Below are 19,967 nucleotides of genomic sequence, written 5' to 3'. Positions count from 1 at the left end.
TAGCCAAAATATTTCCAAGATATTTTGGGTACGAACATTATACACTAAACTGTGGGAATGGCTTCTTTTTGGTTGAGGATGTGATGTCAGCAAAACCTTAAAATATATCTATTGGTTAATTACTCAGTCTTTCATTAGTTAATGCTGGTGAACTGAAAAAAATGAGAAAGAACGGTAGAACACCTGAAACGTCTACACACACGGGCGATTTTCAACAGAATATTCATATTTCGAGCTAGGATCCAACAAAGGACGGACATGCACAAAGGTGAAATGTTTATTATTGACCCAGCCCGGCCCATTAGTGCATTATGACATTTCAATCAAGTTACTTCATCGTTCATGTGAACTGTATATAATTCATTATATTTTATATGTTATAACTCGTCCATTCGTATAGAGCAAATGTTATATTGAGATTAATAGTCTAGTGCGAATGTGTGTGTGTGCGTGTAATTTTTCATAAAAAGAAGGGAAAGGAAAAGAGATTTTATTGAGGTAAATAATAAATAATAATAATAATAATAATAATAATAATAATAATAATAATAACAATAATAATAATTACAGTTATATATTTATTGTTATTATCATTAACTGGTAGAATAAGACGTGGACTCATTACTGATTAACGTGTAATCGGAAAGGCATGAGATCACACCGGTAATCGAACAATTTGCTCCCAGGTGAAAACCCAGTACGGTTACCGCTTAGGCACGAAAGAGCTGTAGTACTTGTGTGTATATAAAAATATATAACATTGAATAGTATGATAGAAGGATAAGGATAATACCGAATACTGATATATTATTGTGATTACATGATTTGTATTTACTAGAATCACATTAGGAAATATATTATTTCGTTGGTAGAAATAAGAGTAAAAAAATGGAGGGAGAATAAATACGTGTGCGGTTTTATTTCAGAGATCAGGTCGAGCTTTGTCATGTCTAAAAATGTTTTAAAGTGCATAAGAAGAGACAAAACATCGCGCATGAGAAGGGACAAGTCTTGTTTCAAAGGTGCTATAATTTGTTACACAGGAATACGAAAAAAGTGAATATGTTATTCAAACGGAAGTAATGAACATATGAAATAATAATAATAATAATAATAAGTAAAAGTCTATTGTTAGTTTTATTAATATAGTACTCGCACCCTATGCTATCGTTTGGTTTAGAGACTAGCACGCTTGTCTTGTATGCCAGTTGTTCCGCATTCGTGTAATGTTCATCAGAAAATTTACTTGCGCAAACTGACATCCAATGTAGGACCTCTTTCTAGGAATAGAAGTAAACGCTTTAACAGTGAATCACTGTTTCCTCCCTTAAAAGGTGATTGAATTAGGTGTAGTTAGTGGAGTTCGTGTAGTTAGAATCGCACTTGAAGTGTAAGCCAACTCTTACGCCGTGATGATGAACAGGATGGTAAAATAATAATATGCCTTTACATGACGAGAAACAAATACCGTAAACGCATGTATTGTCAGAGTCTGATGTCGGGTAACCCCAGAGATAATCCACGCACATGGTATGTTGTTCATGAGAAAGTTATCTTGGCGTCAACTGGGATAGAAAGAGGTACCCCTTGCTTCAGAGAGGAACTCAAAAAAGCTCACGCACAGTGTCACAGTCTGTTTTGTTCACCGGAAAGCTCACTTCGTTTAAGGTGGGTTGAAACCATCGACTCCCAGTAGCACAGGCGAACCCTTTATCACTGAGGAAAAATGTTTGTTATTTTTGCTGGCGTGTTTCTAGTTCAATTACTGGTGAAGAACATCGCGATTAGGAGTACCTTGAATATCTCGCTCGTCCTCTTTACATATGAGATAAAAGGTTCATCTTGCAGAAGCAATAAAATTCCCTCAGATGTGAGGGGGATCTAACAAAGTTTAACCAGTGTATAATATTGATGCATACACCATCTAATTTTGTGATGAAGGATAAAAGAAGATGATTCAAAAATTTAAATGTTTTGGGATTTGAAGTTCACAAAATATATGAATGTGAATTAAAAAGAACAGAAAATAGAAATGAAGAAATATGTTATGAATCGTTCATATATAAACGAAGCGTCACTGAATAACCGTGGCATTTCTTATGGAGAACGCGTGTATGCCATAGATTAGTTTCATAAATATCTGCGACTAAAGACAAAGTGCTATATTTAGACGTTTATAGCCTGTATCCATTCATTTCCATAACTAAATAAATATAACTCATTTCCTGGAGATTCAAAATTTCCCTCCATTGAACAGGTAGGAAGATCAGTAAATTATTATACCTACAAAACTCAATATCACACTGTTTTCTCTTATTAATAAAATGACAGTCTAGTGTTTTACTTTCTCGTACATGTTGTGAATGAATTCAGTCTACTTCTAATCACAGTGATGAAGAGCGAGTCCTACACGGTACGTGAGTAGCAGATAAAATAAGAACAAAGTTGAAAAAAGGATAGAAAATAATAGTTACTTATAAGATCTAATTTTACGATGCCCTCAAATAGCATGCAGAAAGAAAAAGTAGTGAATTATTAGCAAGAAACATAAATACCTAACTAACTAACTCTATGGCCTATGGAACCCGGAGGTTCAGTGCCGCGTTCACAAAAGCTCTCCACTGACTTCTATCCTTAGCTAATTGCATCCAGTTTTTACTTTGTATTCCTATCACTGCGAGATCCATCTTAATATTATCCTCCCATCTGCGCCTAGATCTTCCTAATGGTCGTTTTCCTATGGGTCTACCTGTCAAGACTTTGAAAGCGTTTCTACTTTCTTCCATTCTAGCTACATGACCTGCCCACCTAAACCTCCTAGACTTGACGACCCTAACAATGTTGGGTAAACCGTATAAACTATGTAGTTCCTTGTTATGAAGCTTCCGCCATTCCCCATTCTCGTTCCTCTTGGGTCCGAATATTCTTCTCAGGATCCTGTTCTCAAATACTTTCAGTCTATGTTCTTCCCTCAGAGTAAGCGACCATGTTTCGCAACCATACAGAACAACAGGCATGATTATCGTTTTATATGTTTTAAGCTTCAAATTCCTCGACAGAATTCGCGACGACAACAGATTTTGAACCGAATAGTAACACGAATTCCCTGCTTTTAGTCGACATTTAATTTCTTCGTGAATATGATTTTCGTCTGTTAATATTGATCCTAAATATTTGAAAGTATCCACTTTATCAAAAGCATTATTTAATATTTTAACGCCTCCACAATTTGCCGTATTACGGTCCCAACGCACTTCCATGTATTTAGTTTCTCTGCATTTACTTCTAAACCCATGTCCCTGCAAGCGTTTAATAAGATCTCTGCATTTATTTCTACTGTTCTCCTATCCTCCCCTATTAAATTTACATAATCAGCATATGCCATAACCTGGTGAATGCCGTTCAACTCTAGGCCCTGGTTGCTATTTTTGATTTTCCTTATGGCGTATTCCAGCACAAAGTTAAATAATAATGGCGACAACGAATCTCCTTGTTTCAGGCCATTTTCTACGTGGAAGCTCGTGGACAAAAGTTTTCCTACCCGGACTTTACTTTGGGATTCACTTAAATATATCTTAATTAATCTAATTAGCTTTCTCGGTATTCCAAGTTCTGTAATAACGTTGTATAATGTTTCTCTCCTAACCGAGTCGTAAGCCTTTCTAAAATCAATTAAAAGTTGATGTACTGGGGTATTGTATTCCCACTTCTTTTCGAGTATTTGGCGAATGGTAAATATTTGGTCGATAGTTGATCGATTTCGTCTAAATCCGCACTGATAATCTCCAATAATTTCATCTGCGTATGGGATCAATCTTGTAAACATAATATTTGAAAGGATTTTATAGGATGTTGACAGAAGAGAAATGACTCGATAATTATTACAGTCAGTTTTGTCGCCTTTCTTTTGAATTGGAACAATGATTGACTCTTTCCACTCTTGTGGCAATTCTTCCTTGTTCCAGATAAGGAGGATGAGTTTGTGCATCTTCTTCCACAATTTTTCGCCTCCAGCTAAAATTAACTCAGAAGGAATTTCATCTACACCCGGAGATTTGTGTTTCTTTAATTTCTTTATAGCGGTTTCTACTTCTATTCGGTTGGGTTCTGGAATATACGGTTCTGCGGTGTGTATTTCCTTTTCTCCACGCACATTAGTTTTTGGCTGCGTGTTCAGCAAATCGTCAAAGAAATCTTTCCATTTATTCAAGATGCTATCCGTATCAGTGAGAACTGTTCCGTCAGATTTATTTAATATATAAGCACGAGGTTGATAGCCTTTCTTAAATTCGCTGATCCCCTTATACATGTCCCGAATATTTTTATTTTTACTATTGTCTTCAAGTTCCTTAATTTTAGCTTTCAAAAAATCGCGTTTCTTTGTTCTAAAAGTTTTGGAAGTTTCCCGCCTGATATCTGCGAAATTTTGTGTAGTTATTTCATTCGGATTTTGTAGCCACCGTAATTTTGCCTGTTTTCTCTTCTCTGCTAGTTTAATGCATTCTTGGTCGAACCATGATTTGTTCCTATTTCCGCGTGTCTCCATTTTTCAATTGCTAAACTTTTAATGCTATCTCTAATTTCAATCCAAGTATCCTCAACACTAGGGCACTCCGAGTCTTCTAAGACCGAGAATCTATTCGAAACTTCAATCTGGTATTCCTCTCTTACCTGGCTCTCTTCTAATTTCTTTAAATTAAATCTCTCCGTTTTCGGACATTGAATATTACCTTTATTCAACGATAATCTCTCCCGTATTATGGCTACCACCAGGTAGTGATCAGTGTCACAATCAGTCCCTCTAAACGACCGGACGTCAATTATGCTAGATTGTCTTCTTCTATCTACTAAAACGTGATCAATTTGATTATGTGTTTTTCCGTCTGGTGATGTCCAAGTGTAATTATGAACGTCGCGATTTGGGAATTTTGTACTCTTCACGATTAGGTTTTTGGATGATGCAAAGTTCACGAGTCTAACACCGTTGTCATTACTTTCCTTATGCAAACTTTCGTTCCCTATAATCGGTTTGAAAATATCCTCTCGTCCTACCTTCGCATTGAAATCCCCTAATAGAATCTTCATATGGTATCGCGGGAATTGGTCAAATATACGTTCCTCTTCTTTTATATCGTCACCCTTATCTTCAGTTGGAGCATGTACATTTAAAACAATGATATCACACCACCGTCCCTTAAGAGTAATAAAAGAAAGTCTGTCTGTAACAAATTCAACCCGTTTAATTACTGGTAATATTCGTTTGTGAACGAAAAACCCTGTTCCTAACTGGTGATTTTTACTTCCTTCCCCGTAAAAGAACGTAAAATTTCCGGAATTCTCAGATCCATTTCCTTCCCACCTAACTTCCTGAACTCCTACCAAGTCCATCCTGTATTTCTCTAACTCACTCGTTACAGATTTTAACGCGCCTACCCTATAAAGACTTCTAATATTCCATGTTCCAAATCTCATGTCCATTTTCTTTTGCTGATGTCGTGCCAAGTTATAAGTCCTTGTCCGAGGCTTTTGTGAATGTTTTTGAATAAGTACCTTTTTTTATAGGATGAGGGTGTTAGCCTTACCCAAACCCCCAAGCTGGGGGACCACTCCTAGTCGTCTGTCCGCGACTGCTTATGCAGTATATTCGCAGCTAACCTCTATATCTAGAGGCCTTCTCCTCGATCAGCAACCTGAGGACGCACCATGCCGTGGTTACAGTAACCCACGTTAATATGGACATAAATACCTACCAAAAAAACTTCCCAAATACCTACCTACATAAATACCTACCCCCAAAAAATCGGAAACTCCTGTATGGCCATGGCATATGAACCAAAGTAAATTAACAGTAATAAAGGAATAGCAATAGATGTAAAGAAAATGAAATATATTCCAGCACTCAGGAGTTTCGCTACAGTAAGTTTGATTTCATTTAGGAGAAACATTTTCAACGTGAGAAGATTACTAAGCATGATAAATAAACCCAAGGAATTACATGATACAACGTGAGAACAACGGATGTTGGACGTTAGGAGATGGGCAGCACCTGACACCCAGTAGCTGAAAAAGCGCTCTTTTTTAGGACCTTCCGATAGCAAGGACTCAATTCTCCAGTGTCGCACGATACTCCATGCCCAAGACCATCCAGCCATGGAAAATCGAACACCACGAAAACTCGTTCCATTTTAAGGCCTCATTTTAGAGATGTAATCGTTCCTTTTACGACCACTTTTTAGATGTCTACTCGTTGCCCTTTATGAGCAATTTTTCAACCTCTATTTCAACGTAGCAGAAATTAAATAAAACTACAAATGTAGCAGAGGTAATAAAATACTATGATTAAATTTTCCAACCCTATTTTAACAGAGCAAGAGTTACATAAGACTATGAGTATATTCTCCAACCCCTATGTAACAGCAGAAATTACATAAGACTACGAGCATTCCAAAGATGCAAATCCTATCTAAATATGTTCCTTCGTTTACGTCTTATTCGGGTTTATTTATTTTACCTTTGAACTTAGGGTCAGTACTTTTGAGGCATGCAGTATTGCCTAGATGTCCTATTGCTAAATGTGGAAACAGCATCTTAATATATTGCTTCGTTTACGAGTTATTAGAATTTAATAGTAGCATATTATGGTTACTACGAGCGCAATTTACCCCCTCTCAGTACTTTGACCAGCACAGGAGAAACCAACTAATTATACAAAGTTACAGAGCGCAAAGTATTTCCATATCTACAATGTTAAAGTGGGATTAAATAGGCTTTTATGACATTTAAAATCATAAAAACTTACATCAAAATACTCTGTAACAGAAATAAATTTTAAAAGTAAAAAGCAGCCAAACCTGTGCGCAGGTGGACCTGACAGGACTTGCGCCTTTCTCTTATTTGATTGTTTGGTTTTGCTTTTGGCTGCCTCTCGGGCTCCTTTTTCTGTCTATTTGTCTTTCCGTTGCTTCTGCAGTTGCTTCTGTTGCGGACCTGAGAGGTCTTACACCTTTCTCTTATTTGTTAGTTTGGTTCTACTTTTCTCTGCCTCTGAGGCTCCTTTATCCGTTTGTTTCTCTTTCTGTTGCTTCTGCAGCTGCTTCTGTTGCGCCTGCGTTTTCCTTTCCCGACTAGCGCTAGTCTCCTTCTACATCAACTTCCTCTGATCTGTTTGGCTTGTAGATGAAGAGTGAAAATCTTTCTTCACGCTTGGAGGCGATTCAAATCTGCGACGACTACGCCGATAACTACTCACAGTTGGCCAGACCGTGAGCGAGTCCGCTCGGCTAACACGAACTCAAAGATATCAAGTGAAAATCGGTCCTTATCTGAACAAATACTTCTACAAGCAACGCCATCTATTAGCAAAGTGATAAACTAAATGATATGTAACGCCATCTATGAAATAAGTGAGTAACTATTTGGTATGTTTACCTAGCCGCCATATTCAGCTCAAGTATCAATGTTCAAAAAGAAAAAAAATGTCAGTTTTGCCAACCCACTTATTAAATATTGTAGTGTTTACCCCAAATATTTTTAAGAGGATAGTTTTACCCGTTCATAGCTACAATATGCTAACTCATCAAGTAAAAAAGTTCACAAATTTCAGAAAAAAAGAGTTTGCAACACTGCAAAAAATAAAAATTGAGATATTTAAGAAATAAAAAAACACTGTCATTATCCACATGAAATTCTAAGACTGTTTTAAAGAATAACATTTTTTCGAAAACGCAAAGATAAACCCGTAAAAATTCCTCAAATTTTGAATTTGTTATAACTTCGGGAAATATTATCCGATTTTTAAAATTTAAACAGCTGTCAATAGAGAAAAAAATTACTATCTATAGCATGTATTGTAGGTTGCATAACTTTAACGATATTATTACAAAGCTCAAATAAAGCTCTTCTTTATGTATTGATCTTTAAAAGTCAAATAACAGCGTTGTGTATGTCTAACGATCTCAGCTTTTATAGGTTTGTACCCATAAAAACAATTATACACTTAGAACATACTTAAAATTACAAGTTTGGATAATGGAATCTTCTGTTAACCTCGTTTTCTATGGGAAACAGCGATTTCTACAACTCTGTCCACTGATCATAATTCAAGCTGAATAGACAACCGTTAATATCAAAATCTAATTGGGTCCCAGTTTGTACATTTTTACAATTACATTGAAATTATTATTAAGCATGAACTTTTTTGGGCTCCATACTAACCACTCAATTTTTGTACTTTAGAAAAAGCTGTTTTAATAATTTTTGTTACTTCTTAGATTCATTTTTAAAGAACAGCTGGTGCATTTTATAACTATTATCAGGATCTTGCATTCCATCATATCTCATAAACCTTTTCTTAGTTTTCATCTCTTCTAAAACTTGATAAGTATCTTCATTAGATCTCTGGGGTAATATGGTTTTGTATTCCTCATTTAAATGTACTAATACCTTTTCGCCAGTGTATTTTCTTTGTATCAATTTCAAGAAGGTTATTTCGTATGGTTTTGCTACTTCTATTCTTGCAATTCAACAAGTTTTAAAATGGTAATATTGTTTTTCTTGTTTAATTGTGATGCCATTTCCTATTTATTGTACAAAAAACTTTTAAAAACTTGTATATTTGTGTAGTGATCTTATCTCATTATACGTATAGTTAATTCTATCAACAATGTATTTTATACGTTCGTCTGTTAATTTTCCATTCATTACTTTAATAACATTAAGCTCATCCTTAAACATAGCAATTTGAGTAACCATATTTTCATAATACTCTTTTTCGTAGCTATATTAAATCGTGTAGATAAGCCAGTGATAACAGCAGAAGTAGATGCAAATGCTGTTGTAGTAATCGAAAAGACTGTAAGAAGAATAAATATATTCATAAACCCTGTAGAAGCAGAAAGCTGTATCGAAAATGCAATAAGAGTAACATAAATACATTTTAGCCTTTTAAATTTCCTCTTCTTTTTCGCTAGTAAATTTTGGAGTGTTAACATAGTATCCTTAATTAACGCAATTAGATTCTCTCGTGGAATGTTATCTGGAACATTCATTTTATTAAATAAGTTTTTATTATATTAACATAAAAACACTTACAATCTAAACAAAATCTAATAACCATATATTGATTTATATCTTCTCAATCATCTTTCTTGCACATCATATTCAAGGTTTACCCTGCCAATCATTACAACATAGCAAATTATTTTATAAGGTACATCGTTTTCAAAATTAACAGTCAATTACATGTTAGTTCTATCATTTACAGTTACTGATTTATGCTTGCTTGTGTTAATCACAAACATTGGTCTATATTCTAAAAACTCTTTAGGATAATAAAACATCTCAGTGTTTCCAATTGTAACTCTGTTGTATATCGTATACATTTCAAAATCTAAGTTCAAAGATTCTAAAGGAAAAGACTCATTTCAAGAATTATAAAAATGGATATTCTGTACTTTACAATGAAAAAATAGCTTGAGTCCTTTTCTTGATTATCATTTCTATCAGTTTGGAAAAATGCAATCACAAAAGTGGGCATATCAAATTCATTTGAGTTAAATTGTGTGGATAGATCGAATTCTAAATATTTGCCTGTAACCTATTTCTGTAAGCATTGAAATGTGTTGAAGGAAATAGGAATCTTACCCTCTTTTAGCATGTTAGATCTTAGCAAGGTAGCATATTTAGGTTCATAATTAACAATAGGCATTCTCAACTACATATTTGTAATGTTAACCGTACCTGGATGTGGTTGATCGTTCTCATAAATTCCATCTCCCTTTTTTGTTTTCCAAATAGCAAATGCATTATCATCAGAGCTACTTCATTTAAATTTATGTTTCAATCCTCCTTTCCACATAATATATTTATAATCAGAACAAAATCCTGGTAAAAGTCTCAGTAAAAATACTAGTTCTTAGTCTGTTGTTTGCCATGTAATTCCTTCCCATCCACATTAATCATAATGATTTGTTTCTGGTTTTGAAATCGTACATGTGTTTACAGCTGTTGAAATTAAACCAGGATAATGTATATTATCCAATATCTGTCCATGCTTACTAACTTGTATTTGAGAAAACACATGTGAAAAGAAGTTATTAACAAGTGTAATATTTTGACCAGCAGTATATTCTCCATTAGCATTTCTACCTCTAATTTCGAAAGTTAAATAAATATCAGCATAATAAAGATGAACGAACCCATCCCAACATCAATATCAAACTCAATAGATCTGTTTGGTTTATTTAAATTTTCGATTGTCTTTTGATTGGGTTTAAAGGATTGTAATTCATATCACTCAATTTTATCCATATTTATTATAAAGAAAAAACTATTGTTATCGTTTTATGGATTAAACCCATAAAACAAACTGAAATATAACTTCTCCAAAGATCCGTATTCCTATTCACTTGACTAATGATTTCTGAAAAACTATATCCATCTGTAAACATTTTTAATACTACAATATATAAATGCCCACAGATTACCCCGTTAAAATGTTGTATACGATTGCTACTGTATTTATATTTTAGCCAAGATAGTTTACAAGTGATTTTGGTGGATTACCTCCCAAGGAATCAAACACATACTTTTTTATTTTATTTTTCCAATAACAAATCCAATGTTTTCCTACATTTTTAGACGTATCAAAATTAATAATAGCACACCTATTCTTCTTTGGTTGTTTAGGAAATTGGTCACTCATAAATACACCTCTAGATTTCTTACTTAAGCTGTTTAACAAGATGAATTAGATCCAAGTTACTTAAGGCAAAGATTTGTTTTGCTTTACTCTTCTAGGCTTTACGTTTTTGGAAGCTTACCACCTTGTCTCTCTTCCACTGCCAAGTTATGTTTCCTTTGTGCTTCTAATTCTGCTTTATTCTTTTTCACATCTACCGTTTTGACTACAGTAGCAACTCTAGCAGCAGCAGAGCCAAGAGCATCTATTAAAGCTAGAATGGTGAGAATAGTAAATATAAAACATCCATAGTGAACTTTATTATCATTTGTCTTTATTTCTTTGTTTATTTTCTTAACTTGTGGTATAGAATGAATTAAATGCATTTTTGTACTTTCTTCCATCTTTTTAGGTTTATCATTTATCTGTTTCTTAGTTAAAATGTGATCAATATTTAAATGATTAAGTTCCTCGTTAGGAATTGTAAATGTAAAACTACTTAACTTCGTACTTATATTTATTATAAAACTTTTATGGTAAAAATCCATAAAAATTAAACACAATACTTATAAACCTAAAACAAACCTTGCTTTTGCATTCACAGCTAAGCAGTTCTAAGAGCAGGCAATCGCTCTGTTATCAAGCTTGCATTTTCAGCAAAAGGTGTTTTCCATGCTTTATTTTCTAATTTTTTGTCTGCAATATGCCTTGATTCTGTATCTTTATTGTCTCTGTAGTATATATCGTGTTCTTTACAAGCCTCATCTAGTGGGTTAATACCTTTAACTCCTCCTTCTAACCTTTCTTGTAGCTTAGTTCCCGGATCACGCTACGAAAATCCTGGAATATATAATTCAAATGGAAGTTTATTAATCAAATCATTTAGTAGTCCTTTTCCATACTTCTCACTATTCCAAAATTTTGGTGGTAACGTATTCAATACCTTTATCAAATAACCCATACCTTTGGATCATTAGAAATACATTTCGAGAGTTTAGAATTAATTATATCCATTATGCTTACTTTCTCATTATAAAAGTTATCATTTCCAGGTTTTTCTTCTCCATCTATAAATATTAACCTATCTATTAATTTTTTCACATCACCCATCCATATATATTATTTAGGTAATTCGTTGTATATTTTTATTCCTTCCACAGACTTTAGTGTTTTCTTTCTTGTTGGTGTTGGAGCTAAAGTTGGTTTTATATATCTATCCCAAATATGTTTGATAATTTCTTTATATTTTGTTGTTTCTACTAGATCGTTGTTTTCTTTATTTGGATCATTGTTATTAAATACTATATTAGAATCAATGACTATTTGTGTAAATTTTTGAGATCGTCTTCATTATAGTTTCTTCAATTATATTTTGTTAGTAATTTCCATAAGCCTTCTGTTCCTGTGTAATGTCAATTATTAATAACTAAACCATCACCATGAATTTTTACTTCCGTATCCACTGTCATATGCATAAATTTTCCGTGATCATCATATGGTTGAATTCCGAAAATTTTATCATCTCTAGTTGCATAATATCTTGAAGCAATCTTACCAAAATGGGTAGCTGGTAAATATTCTATTCCTTCTACTTTATACTTAATTTGATTTTTCATACGTTTGATTTCATCTGTTATAGGTGTATCGCATTCACTTATTGAAATCTCATAAGCTTGAATCTACTTTTGCGCTTTTAGTTACAACTGGAACTAACTTTTGAATTAAATTTTTATTTTCTTCTGCTACTTTTGATATATTTTGTTCTAAGCCTTCAATTGCATCGATAACAGGTTGGTCTTGTTCTTTATATTACTTGTTTTTACTTCGATTAACCTGTTTAATTGCATTAAACCTTTTAACATGTTCTTCTTTTAACTTTATATATTTCTTCGCTTCAGCAACATTTAACTGACCCATTTATTATGTAAATGAAAAATAAAAAAGTAACCTAAGTAATACAACATACACGTTTAGATGCCTTTATCTATGTTTAGCTTACAATTTTAAAAAGACTTTAATTTTATTTATGTATTTACCATTATTCGTTTTCCTAGTTATATCTATTGTTAAGGAACCATGCTCTTTTTCCCAACACTTATTGCATAAAGATTGTAATTTTTCAAACGACATATCAAATCCAACAAAGTCATCATATATATGTTTTAGATTTACATTGTCCTGCCTAAAGATACAAAGAAAATTTAAGTTATCTCTAATTAATTGTTTTGTTACTTTAGAATATGTTTGTCCGAGATAGAAACAGTTCAAACCTTTATGACGACCTTGAGTAAAATATTCCCTAACGTAGTTTTGTTGTTCTAAAATAAAATCATCAAATATTACCACAGAATCATCCTCACATTCATCTAATGGAATAATCTCTTAGTTGTTTTTTCTTACAACTGTTACACACCGTTCCTCTTTTTCTTTGTGGCTTTTCATGTTAACCTTATATCCCAATTATCCATTTTATTATTTATTATATAATAAATGAAAGTATTTAATTTAAATGGTTATTCATCTATATTAATCATGTACTTGCATTATCCATTATAAAACGATTTAGAAGTAGCTGTTGCAGGATTTTATACAACAGATTTAACTCCAAACATTACAGAAAGATATAGTAAAGTAAAATTTTGTAGCAACGAACGTGACTATCCTAATCTTACAATAAACTCATAGTTCAACCTGGTCAATATAATTTAAAAGAATTAGAAGAATATATTAAATCAAATCTTCCATACTGCAACGATGCTTTTAAAGATATTAAATTTGCTGAGAACAGAAAGAACAATAGAGTTAAAATATTTACCACACATTGTGACATAATTTTATATACCATTAATACTGTATTAGATTTCAGTGAGAAAAACTTGACCAAAAACATAGAACATGTTGGAGACAAGGTGCCAAAGTTTCACCCATTCGATACTATAAATATTCACTGTGATTTAGCAGAAGGTATGATTTCAAATATAATGATACAACACATAACGAAACAGATTTAATTGCAACGTTTAGAACAAATGCAGAATTTAGAGAGCCAATTATATATGAGCCTAGAGAAAAGACATTTTTCCCAATACATCAAAACAAATTTAATAATAACAAAGTTTCACTTCGAGATGAGAATGGTGACTTGATTGATTTTGATGGAGCTCGTATAACTGTTCTCGCTGTTAAATAGGTATACATTTTGTATATAATAAATATGGATATCTCTGGTAATATTAAAAGTAGGAATAATGATACCATTATTGAAGACAAATTAAAACTACTAGAGAATTTAAATAATATTGTTGACGTAAAACAACTTCGATCAATAGAAGTCAGCATTAATAGCCAATTAGAGAGCGATAGAAAACGATTCGAAGATGTATTAGAAACGTTACAAAAGAAGACTTACAAATGCTAAAGAGAGACAGTGTAAAATTAATTATGCAGAAAGAAACTATACCTCTATTACATCGATTGAGAACTAAGAATGTTAAAGACCCAATCTTTAGAATATCCAATCTTTCTAACGGTTGTAGGTTTCTCGATAAAGGAAAAATACTGAAGGTGGAATTAAGCCTTGACAGATACTTTCTATTGCAGACTTCAAATGATAAGCAGCGTGGCCATGAGTTGGCTTCACGCGGCGTGCAATTGGCTTTGAGCGGTGTTGACAATTCGCAGGAAGCAGTCCTGCACGCTGACTTCTCGCGCTACTGCGAATCTTGACAATACCAGAGGCGCTTATTAGAAATATTGTATTAGCACATCAACTGCTCTCTTTACGAAGTAGGGAAAAGAAGTACGAACACATACGTGAAAAACTACATCTTTTTATGTCAAACAGTTGTTATGATACCCACTTTTAAAGTTTCCATAAAAAACAATTAGCAAAACGAGCGATGAGTCCCCCGTCTAATTTCCATTTGATTTTTCTACAATTTGGAAATAGAACTCAACATTTATTACAGAATAATCATGGGTGCAACCAGCAGGTTGTTCTAGGGGAACATTACTTTCAGGGGGAGGCAAGTTTTCACAGATTTAAAGGAGAACAAATGTTACAAAAGAAGAGAACATTTTACAGAATATACAAACATGTTCATGAAATTGAAAACAGAGGCTCATGATTGGCCTAACTGAATCAAAAACGAAGAGCAGAGAAATAAGTATATTAAGGAGATTTACGAGACAGAGTACTGCCAGACACTACAAAAATGGGTAAGAAAAACTAAGCACGGAAAAGCATATGCATGCTGGATTTAACATATTTATGGTACAAGTTTGCCTAAAATGAAAAGACCACTCATAATGAAATTATTCGAGAGCCTGCAAAATTCTATGACAGATTAACTGACAGGGATATAGATTAAACACAGGTAATTCCGATTGACAAGGATGTGTTATTATTAAATTATTACATTATTAAAAGATTGGATAAGGCAAATGTTCCTCTGAAATATACAAATGTAATCATTGCAACATATACTACCAGGACTGAACGATTAAAGTTATACAACTACTTAGAACGAATTGAGAACTTTGAGGCAAGGAGAGGTCAAGTAAAAATGAAAAGATAAAGGACGTAGCTTTGCAACGGTTCCCTCTCATCCGATTTTCTTCAACCTTGGCACACATATAGTAAACAGAAATAGCTCAAGGGGTCAAAGCACGGGTTTTCAAAAATGGGCCCTCTTGATAAAAAGGGCCACATTAAAGAAACGAAACTCTGACGACGCAAAGATGACTTCAAATAAGAAAAACGGATTTTATCGTCTTTGGGAGAAAAGAGTTTCAGGTTGTAATGACTCCCATCGAAATGACAAAGGAACCGCACAATATTTAATGAAATTAGATGTCAGCGGAATTGCTTGAAATCGTGATATGTTGTAGAAATTGTTTGACTGAGAAAAAGTATCAATGGGCACAACCAAAAATCAGTGACTGTTTGCCCACTCCAGGGCCATTTTTTGAATGCAGCCCAAGAATCCGATACTCTGGATTTCGATGAAAATGACTGAAGCTGTCATATGTTGTAGATATTGTGATCACGAGTAAACGTCTCAATTTGTACCCTAATTGGCGTAGATATAAGCCATACTTCATTTGGAAGCTTGTGAGACACACATTTCAACGAGGTAACTTCTATGCCCTACGTGCCAATCCCGTAAAAGAAATTGAAAAATAAATTGAAAAGAAAATTGAAATAAAATATACATTTTCCCGAAATTGGCAAATACTGTTATGTCGTTCGCAAGAATGGCAATACACAGGGTATAATTAGTTAGGATGTTTATGTATCTTTATTGATATCACTTTTATGCTTGTAGCTTTTTGGAGGGAGAGTATTTCTCCCCCAAATGCTCTGGTGGAGGGGAAAATAGTACATCCAACTGCTCTCCCTTCCCTTCCGCTGCTGGATTCCCGATGTAGAAAAGTGCACGCCGTTGGAATGTTTGAATTTTCCTAAAGAGATACACACGAAAATCATCTGTCTAGATTAATTATGAGCCAAGTGATGCCGGTTTAAACTGCTTGCTCAACTCAGGAGTCGTTCGTCCTACAAAGGTTGAATGAGCAAAGGTTCGGCTACTACCAGATCACTTTTTTGGAAACAGTAGAAGGTAACTGTATTCAGAATTTTGGTGGAATAGCTTGAAGCCATTATATGTTGTTAATATTGGATCCTGAGAAAAGTTTCAATGTACACAAAGCACATCACTGACCGTTTGACCACTTAAGGACCACGTTTAATGACAACAGCAGAAGCTAGGTCTGGATTTCGACGGAATTTCTTGAAACCGTGATATATTGTAGATATTGCGATCCTGTGAAAACGTCTTAATGGACACAACCACAATTCTCTTACCATTTGGCAACTACCGGACCACATTTCTTAAAGCAGCAGAGGGAATTTTGTTGAAATTGTATGAAGCCAAGAGACGTCCTATGCAACAACCCGGAAATGGGATGGGGGGAGTATTGTGTAACAATATTTGAGAGCTAAGAATGCAACTGGCTTTCTTGCAATAATACATTCTTTGTTCTCTTTTCGACGGTATTTCTTTTGTTCTCGAGAAATCTATGCGTCCATCTGTATCGTTTAACCTTGCACACTCCGTTTTTGTTAGAAGTATATTATCATTAATACTTTATAAAAGCACTCGAAAATACTACGAACCAATGAAGAGTCTACATTTGCCACTGTAGCTGTAAGTAATTTAGGATTTGGTTTGCACATCCTAGAAAGAAGATCACACAGTAGAAAGAAGATGACAGTGTTTTAGTGTTGGATACATTCTGATATAATGAAGAAGCACATGTTAGAAACGAACATTATAAACATAGCTTGAAGCTCGTCATCTTGATTTTCTTATTGTTCTACCACATTGAAAAATTAACAGAATGATAAATTTCATCAGGAAATGTATTTCATTGAAAGCATATTTCATTTGACGTGTATTGTTTCAAACAACTAAATGAATAACCATACGATAAATTTGTTACGGCGTTAAAAATTTCTTCGAGAAGTCTTGGATTCTCAGGAGTTGTCTGATTACTACAATATTTAATAAGTGATTTATGTTTCAGAATTTTAAATAATACAATACAAGAATAATGCAGACTTATAAATATATCTCAGCTCCGCCTGACGCAATATGTTTTGTATAATAAATATAACACTAATATTTATATGAAGCGAAACTTTTGTAATTAACTATATTATTGTTCACTTGTCATGTAGGATCGTCAATATGTCCACTTTCAAGTTAAAAAAGTATGTTTTGCGTTAATTGTTCAATAAATTGTCCTTTCGCTGAATTTTCCCAGTTTGACTTCGCTACTTTATGTTGTACTAATAAATCTAACGAAATAGTAGGACTTGCCCAACTTGGCGGAAAGTTTTCCTCCCCTGTAGCATGCCGCCCGCCACCGCTATCAAACGTTTGCACCACGGAAGCCTTCGCAAATTATGGGGTCACATAGCGTGACGTCATATTGTCACGTGATGTTAGGGCACGCCTCTTTGGGTCACGTGATGTAAAGTCACGCCTTTTTGGTGTACGTGGTGTTAGACCACGCCTTAATGGGGTAGTTTTACCGACGGGTTGATTTTATTTCCTTTCATGCCACAAACTTTTGGAGATTGTTACCTTTTGATGGAATACAGGTGTATATATAGTTTACAATGCTGTATCTAATTTCAACTTTATGCGTCTTCGGTGCCCCTAGGCCACACACCATCCACCTTTATGGGGTAGTCCTATAGCATAATATTTGTGAATTGTTACCTTATGATAGAGTACAGTTGTATGTATAGATTATTTTGTGTTACCTGATTTTGTTATTTGTGTCCTCTGGTGTGTGACGATAGGCGAAATTTTGAGACCTCAGACCCTGTAGTTTGCATAGTTTTACGCCCCACTTTTATGAGGTACTACCACTTAAGGGGTTTATTTTGTTCCCTTGTATGGATATAAATTTGAAGAATGTTATTCCCTTCCGTATCTTATAGGGTGTATATATAGCCAACATTTTTGTTGTTCCCATTGTACGCCCATGCGCCCAACTTACCATCGCCTTTAGGATCACGTCATGGCGTCACGTGGTGTTAGACCATGCTCTGACTTTATGCGGTACAACTACCGAAGTGCTCGATTTTATAGGTATAACATTTTGGAGATTGTTGTATTGATTTCTTACCTTATAGGGTGTATGCTTAGTCCGTTTCCATTGATGTGTATAAATGATTGATTATGTAGCCTCATTACGTTATATGATTATTTGGAGTTGTACTTAACATTATTTCCTTAAATTTGATATATACTTCGTGATCCATTCCTTCCACCTCAGGGATCAACATGGATACCTTACATAGGTTAATTATTATGTTATAGACATTGCAATCTTCCAAGTGCAATCGTTTGTGCTAGTTTCAGGAAATGTCCTTCTTGAGGTTAAGCAAAACGATGACGAGAAATTATGAAATGAAGAAACATCATAAACTTACTTGGTTGTGGATTGAAGCAGAAACCTTACATGTCAGAAATAAGCGCTGAGCCACATTGCCCACTCAGTGCTAGCAGTTTTACAATAATTTTGTTTCATATAGAAAGATAGAAGGTCGGTGTTATCTTCTTTTTTTTTACTTCGTGTGCGACTTTGAACTTGAAGAAAACCTTCCCGACCCAGTGCTAAGCATTGGCATTGAAAAATGAAAGCATAAACTTATTGTTTAGTTGGCTGTGTTTAGAGATGAATCAGACTTTTAGTATTGTTCGTTCGAGTCTAGTTCTGTTCGCTGTAACAACAACGATTCAGTAACAATGGTTGTGCGATTTTTCACTGTTGGCAACACTATCAGAATGAATCGATTCATTTAGTCGGAGCAGTTTCGTGAGGAGAATTGATTTTTGTTTCGTAGCAATTATTTTCTGAAACAAAATTTTGATTTTACACACAAAAAAATTAAAACTGTTTTGTTTCGTACAGAAAAAAATCTGAAATAATTATGTTTTGAACATAAAAAAATATTTCTGAATCAGTTTCCTTTCCTACACAAAAAATGTTTCTGAAACAGAATTTTATTTTGTGCACAAAATTTTCTGAAACAGAATTTTGTTTCGTGCACAATTTTCATCTAAAAAAAGAATTTTATTTGGTATACAAAAAATTTCCTAAACAAAAATTTAGTTTTCTTTTCCCGCAAAACATTGATTTCAGAAGTTTTATTTTGCCAGTAAACTGATTCAGAAAAAGACATTGAAATCGCAATACAGAAAGAAAATTTCATCTTAGGATGAGAAATAAAATAGAGTAATACGTTTTCCTTCATGTTTCTGTACATTAAATTTAGGATGTGAAATGAAAAGCAGAATTTCTCTTTCTCCATGTTTGTGTGCATTTACTTTACTTGAGGAAAGACGTGTCTGTGACAGATAAAAATTCTGAAAAGAGTAAATAAAAGACATGAATATACGTGACAACTATTTTCCTTGTAAAAGGAGGGAAACAGATTATTGACATTTAACAAGTACAGCAACTTATTGATCAAGAGAGAGACAAGCAAATGTGACGTGCCTGAATTCCTTTTTTTCTCCACTGGTTCCTGCAAGGTGATGTCATCTTCTGCACCTGAGTTGGTCTCCGCTAAAGAATCAGAAGGAACTCGTGCATCGCTGAAGCATGTCCCGTGTTGCGGTTGGCTATTTGCAAGTCTTTGGTGGGTGATGATGGTGGGATTAGGGAATATATGGTTGTTATTCTGTTTTGGCTTTTTTATATCCATCGG

This window comes from Thermobia domestica, chromosome 4 (assembly GCF_964235325.1).
Source record: "Thermobia domestica chromosome 4, izTheDome1.hap1.1, whole genome shotgun sequence".
Classification (NCBI taxonomy): domain Eukaryota; kingdom Metazoa; phylum Arthropoda; class Insecta; order Zygentoma; family Lepismatidae; genus Thermobia; species Thermobia domestica.
Note: the sequence above shows the minus strand (reverse complement) of the source record.